The sequence below is a fragment of the Hylaeus anthracinus genome, unplaced genomic scaffold (genome assembly GCF_026225885.1).
Source record: "Hylaeus anthracinus isolate JK02 unplaced genomic scaffold, UHH_iyHylAnth1.0_haploid 4, whole genome shotgun sequence".
NCBI lineage: Eukaryota > Metazoa > Arthropoda > Insecta > Hymenoptera > Colletidae > Hylaeus > Hylaeus anthracinus.
In genome coordinates this window covers 6,561,565-6,568,490 of record NW_026535289.1, presented here as the reverse complement: position 1 = coordinate 6,568,490, position 6,926 = coordinate 6,561,565, and positions in this window count along the sequence as shown.

Here is a 6,926-nt window from a genome sequence, read left to right as displayed (position 1 = left end):
GATCCCCACAAGCGTTCGAGAAATGCTCACGTTCAACAGAGAGCACAGGGTATCTCTGGAGTTAACATTTATATTCAGAAATAATAGGGAGTTTGAACAAAAATATAAGGAACAAAAGTAGACACATGAGTACTAAAACAAAACACACGTGTTGCTCCATTCGAATTATATCCAATTTCATGAAACAGGTCGTAGCTGGCTGTGATTTATTGGAGACCCGTGGTTTCACTCGCGTGGAATACTGTTTATTTTATGTCGTTCGCATTCAACCGCTTCGTATTCATTCGTAAATCAGTAGGTGACTGTCTTTTGTTTTCCGTAACTCAGATGTGTCAATCGATATTTGTCATTGTGAGTATAACGATGCCAGATCTTTATTTACAAATTTAAAAATTTCAAATAGAAAACGTACTTTTATCAAAATAAAACGTAGCCTATGTTACTCGGGGTCAGTGTAGCTTTCTATTATTGCAAAACATTTTTAAAATCGGTTCAGTAGTTCCGGAGATTAGTCGGAACAAACATGCAGACACTTACGATTTTATTTATATCGAAGATGAAGATGAAGATGAAGAAGACAGAATATGGGAAAGAAAGTGTAATGGAATAATCGAATCTGTTGAAAATGCATTCAACGTTGATCCCCAATTTTTGTTATACATGCTCGATAAAACCATCATGTGCATATCTCCGAATTTTTTCAATTTCCGATCCGCGCCGAAAAGAAACGCTCTATTTGGATCCGAGCACGATGATCGTCGCGAGCGTGAGCGTTCCGTGAGCGCTAGTGGGAATCAAGCATTACCAGCACGTGTTCCCCGGTCCTCCTCCTCCTTAGTCGGCCGAGTAAACGACGAGTAAACGTGACGTGACGTCACATCGTTGCAAGGAACCACCCCACGCCGGAGTAGAACAGCTGCTCGCGATTTCTCACGCGCCCAAAAGCCACCGCGAGACAATTGAACTTGATTCCGGTTCGCCCGGGGTGGCTCCTTCAAAGCGTACGTGAGAGGAGAAGGAGGAGAGGGAGAAGGTCCACCCATATGGGCACGCACCTTCCTTCCACGGTCGAACCAGTCTCCTCTTCGTCTTTCCCTTTAGCTTCCGGAAAAATCGATAGACAGGTGGAGCAGATGTAATCGGAATGTCGCCCCTCGCGGGTAGATCGATCGAACGCTTCTTCTAGATGGAAGACTTTATTGTCGCGGTTTATAGACCAAACGATGTTCTCTAGCGGTCATCTGTTCGTCGTGAAACATTCCCTGAGAGGTGCCAGAGGGGAAACGGACCCTGTGCTCTCATTTCTTTCGCGAAGCAACGTTTTGGCGCAACATCGACGGATAATCTTCGAAGATTTACTCCCTGTACATTGATATTTGATATTCCAGATGATACTTCAGCTCAAAGTTGAAAAAAAAGGTTAAGTTCTTTTTACATTCTTAAATTACATTAGAAAATCAATTCTTCATACACATCATGAAAAATAAGGCGATCGTATCCATATCCTTCGTGACTTCGAAACCTAGTAGTCCAAGGTCGCCAAATTTTTCTGACAAAATTCAAAGCCTTCTATGACGTTCGCGTCTGCTCCATAAATGTATATCGTATGCGTGTGTCTTCGATTCAGGATTGTGCAAATCCTTGCGGAATATTTTGTCACGATTCGTTTCGTAGACTACGCGCACAGAAGCGCCGTTCCTCTTCGATTTAGGATCTGGATCCTGATCAAGGTGGCCCGACGGTAGCCCGGCGTTTATCGATACCGAACTATCTCCAGACGATTCGGCGGTTCAGTCTCATATTCAGAGCAGAGGTCCTTGCATCCTGATTCCGCTGTTTGGCTCGGCTAGATATCCTGAGGTAATATGCATTCACCGGCCAGCCGAATGAATTATGCAGAATCCAACAGACTCGATCCGCAGGCTCTCTTTATGCATCGATCTCTCTTCCTTGTCTCGTTGTCTTTCTTTTTTTTTTTTGTTATCTCTGTGCGTCGCTCCTGCTGACCTAGAACCCGTCTAGGAGTCGACTTCGGGGAGTTCGTTTCGATTCTCTAGAAATAAATATTTTCGATGAAGTTCATTGCAACCTGAAACATCGATATTTCCATTAAAATGTCAATATTCTTTCGAAACTATTAGTTCGTTGTTAGTGCAAGAATAACTTCGTTTCGATACTTCAAGAATACACTTATCCATCGAATTTTTATTTTATTATCTAAACAAAGTATTAAAGGAATGCGGTACCCAACGAAACTAAAAATTTAAAACGTCCTCTTGTTCATGCTCGATGCATTGAGCAGCCCTACACATAGCATGACACGTAAATGGACGCGTTAAATACGATCGCCGGAAAATGGATATTCCGAGCAGAAGAAGGTTAGCGATACCGACGTAAGATGTGATTAGGTTATCACGTTGGACTCGTGTCGTACCTTTTCATTGAACATGCTATACACGTTGATAGAAATCTGCGGACGAGATCTGGCGGAAAATGAACGCCGATACGCTAGCCGCCTTCCTGAAAGCAATTAATTTCCCTCACGACGGGCGACAAGTCGGCGTCTCTTTTTTCTAACAGCGGTTACACGCATGTTGCTAAGCGAATCTAGGTCCCATCCGACGGTAGAAACTGCACTCGATAGGCTCGCAGAAATCTAAATTCATTTATTCGGCCGCGGCGATCGACGCAGTCCGATTTCCGCAAACGATGCTAATGCCGGACAACGGAGCATAGCAATTCGTCGGTTTGCAATTGCCTCCCACTCCGAAATTCAACTCGAGACGAGATCGCTGTCAAAAACCGTTCTATGCGTCCTCGAATATCTCTCTCCGCTGATTTCGGTTTTATTTGCGTCATTGTATATCTTTGACCTCTCGATATGCATTAGCGCGTGTAGTAGCGATTTCCTAATTGAGGGCGCGACCTTCCAATCCGAGGGTGGTTCGAAAAACGATGTCTAATATCTTACAGAAAAATTTCATAATTTCAGTTAACTGTATCGGTTAGTTGTGTTAATAAGAGACTTCTTAGATTGACTTCTAACACGGAATATTTTAAACATCCCAAGTTGCGGTATGACAAAGTACCGGATGATCAACGGCGGGTATATAACATTTACTGTTGTAAGATATTAATCATCATGCATTAACGTGTACAAGTTCGTAAATTCTATTATACAATTTTTTTCAGAAGTGAATCAAATATCGACAGTATACGTATAATAGACGTTTCCGATAAAATCGATTTTTTGAAAGCGTGTTAGGGCAAAAAGGTAGAAACAGTTCTCTTTTTCTGGATCGTGTTAAATCGAAACCGTGTAAAAAAATACCGTAGCAAAAAGAGAATCAAGTGTGCGCGACACGCTCGAGTGGCCGTGTGCGATCGATCGATCTTGACCACGGTATAATGTCGCGAGAGAAGGTGCAGAGCCGCAATATTCATGCATATTATGCCGCTCTCTAAAACCGTGGTTGATTACCGCAACGCGAAAACGGTTAATTGCCGACGCGTCGACAACGCGCGAAAGGGCAATAATTATCGCAGGTGTCGGTAACTATGTTGCTCCTCCGATAATCATGTATCGGAGGAACGGTACCTTGAATTCTACAGTTCCTGTCCAATAAATCGTGCCGTCCCGATGCTATCTATCGAGCAGGATACATCTCCCGTGGGCCTGTTTTCCGCAAATGGACGACCATCGACCGCTCAAAAATCGCAACTTTCGACGCGGAGAGATGGTCAAGGTTATCGAAGTGATTTGCATCATTGCGCGGCGTAACATCGACGCTTATCGTCTCATGAATTTTTTTTTCCTTTTCGGAGAGGATCGTAAAAGACACAGGTCCTTGACTTTAAATCTTCGCCCGGAGGCCACGTTGTTAGATAACGCGTTCGCGACGGTATCAAAATTAAGAACGTCATCGGAGGAGTTCGGTACTGATTACTCCTGTATTAATCACCCGCGATTGTCAGCTCAATCAATAATCGTAAACTACATTTGTAATCTTCGACCATAAATCAGCAATTTGTAATCTTTCAGAGCCGATCGTGTCCGATCATTCGGTAATCGTTAATCATAATTAGTAATCGTTTGTCTTTTTTTGCTCTTGTAAGTATCAATGGTAATTGGGAGCATGGTGTTACTTCTGTGGGAATTAAATTGAATTAAATAAATCTTATCGAAGGTAACGGAATAACCTCTTGGTTTCTCATCCACTATCGTCGCATCGACGACAATCAAATTCTTTCCCCGCGATTTTTTATATTTTATTTGCGTCACTGCACGAATATTATACATTACTTGCTAATTTCGACGTTTATCGAACGCTTAATTTCATTTTTAATGTTGAATATGATTTTGTCTAACGCCGACCGTCAGGCTTTTCGTCGACGCGACTCGTTTCTGACCCAGACGAATAGTCAGACGGTCAAGGACCTACTTTGACTAGTAAATGAAGCAGACGTCTAGCGGACTAGCGGCGAATACGTTCGCGCGAGCCTCCGAAACATCTGGTGCGAGAGATCCTAGGATCATCGATCACTATCGTTCCACGAAGATCGTTCGAAATATCGACAGTCACCGTGTAACAAATTCGCAACGTGTAACGTCGGCATTCCTTAATCACCATCGACTTGTAGAAAATTAACACTTCGAAGACTGAGTCGTATTAAAAACTAATCGGGACGTTTAGAGCCCACCTGCGTTACCCATAATTAAAGAACTTAGAATTATGCTATAGTTTGCTATACAAGAAGGTGTTTTTACCAATGCGAAAATTTGGTTTGATTTCTATATTTCTCAATTCTGTATCAACGAAAATTTAGTCTCCCGTCACTTGTCCGATCAATTCAAAGAAAACACGAATGTATCTATTGAATTCGCAGATGCTGCGGATGATTCAAATCTAAGAATCGAATAGAGTAAATTGATGCTTATCTTCGAGGTCACGAAATTTAATTTTTTGTATTAATCGAATGAAACGAATGGAATGACACGGCAGGTGTGGGATTAACGGACAGGCAACGTCGATACGTTTGTCCCCGGGATTGCGAGACGTCACAATTATCGAGACCTTTAATGAATTTGCTCGAGAGTCAGGTGGATACAGATGCCTCGAGATACTTCCAGCTTCTACGCCGCCACGATCGCGGCCCGTTAATGAAACGTCCAATTGTCGCGATGCTGATTAATCGTCGCTCTATCGCCGGGGCGAGATCTCGCTTTAATTTAATTGCCATCATCGAGCAACTCGAGGAACCGACCTCCTTCTCGCTCTTGGCCGTTCCTTTCTCCCGCGTCGAGGAGAACTACCCGGCCCCCTTGACGCCGGTGGTTAATTAACCGAAGAGCCAGCAAACGAATGAGAAATAAACTTTCAGCCATGACGAAGGATACATCGTACTTCGATTGCCGATACCGCGCAATTTAAAATCAACGGGTCCGCGGGGTCACGACCAACCGCGAGAAGATCGCGCGACTTTCGAATAGGTCTGGGACTAGTCGAATATTTTCGACGAACACCAAACGACTGTAGTCTCTAATGCGAATCATTCAAAAGGGTCACGCTTCGCTGACGTTAGAAAAAGAAATTAAAAGTTCTCTTTCCTAATGAAATGAATTCATTAGGTGTTCGATAGTTTCGAGCATCGAGGAAGCGTACAGATCCTCGAAGCTTGGAAGTATGACGACCCGGGACGAACGTGTTTGAAAACAGGCGTTACGTAGTCCAGAGCCTTACTTTCGAACGTGTTCGAATCGCTTCCGTCGAATTTCACTCATCCATAATTCGCTGGGTCGCGAGAGTCGACGCAACGAGTTTAAGGAATACGCTTGGCGCGCGGAATTGGCCTTAGAACTCGTAGAAATCCTCGTCGGAGAAAAGCAAAAGGGAAATCTGTCCTCGTATCCGTCGAGGAAGACTTCTATTCACGGTGTCGACGAGCGAAACTGCGACCGGGTGACACGGAGGACAGGTTCATTTGTTTATAACGGGCAAATTAGATTATTAATATTCCGTCGACGTTCGCAGCGGCGTCTGCTACGAGGACTATTCTATGGATTTCACGCGTGCCTGCCATGCAACGCGCGGCGCACGGTTGGTTCCGCGGACTCTTCCTCTCTTTCTCTGCCCCAGCGTGTATTCGCGAGCGCAATAGGAAGATTACACAGTGTCGTTGGTCGCGGCTCGACAACGCGACAGCGACGGAAGATGAATGCTCCACGCTTTCGCGAACCCGCTCCCTGGGCGGGACGCGTGTTTCTTCGCGAGCGCACGCATCTATGATGAATGCTCGATGTTAACTGAAACAATAATTCAGTTAAGACTACCGCTACTCCCGACAGCGCTACCCATTATACACGGTGGACTAATAACAGTTACAGCACGGACTCGTTTGTCCGAGTCTTCGGGACACCTTGGATGCTTCGAGCAATAAAATTTAGGTTGCATCTGGACCAAGGTTGCCACGTATCAAAACGTGTGAGGTAGAACACCTCTGTTTCTAAAAGTATGTATTCGATAGATATACAGCTAGTTTTGTCTACGGCGAGTAGAATCCAACGCTAAGCATATCTTGAGGTGTTAGCCGAGGATAGGGGAAGAATGATGGTTCTCGAAGTGTACGGAAAGTCATCGTTTCTACGTTTCGTCTGCGTGGCCCTAACGCTCGACGGCGTAGGAGACGAGGGTCCCTCAGCAAGTATAATTATTAGTCACGCTGTGGTCAGAGAATTGTATATACCTGGGTGCAGCCACGACCCCGGCTGGAACCAGCGTAGATTCCATGTTATTTCCACTGATTACATTCATTATCGGATTTAAAGTTAGTAGACCCTTAGTTAGAAGCATTCCGAACATCTCCGACCAAGGCTTTTGGGCCCTGGCTACGAGGAGAACCTCGTATTAATTTCATTGAACTGCTGC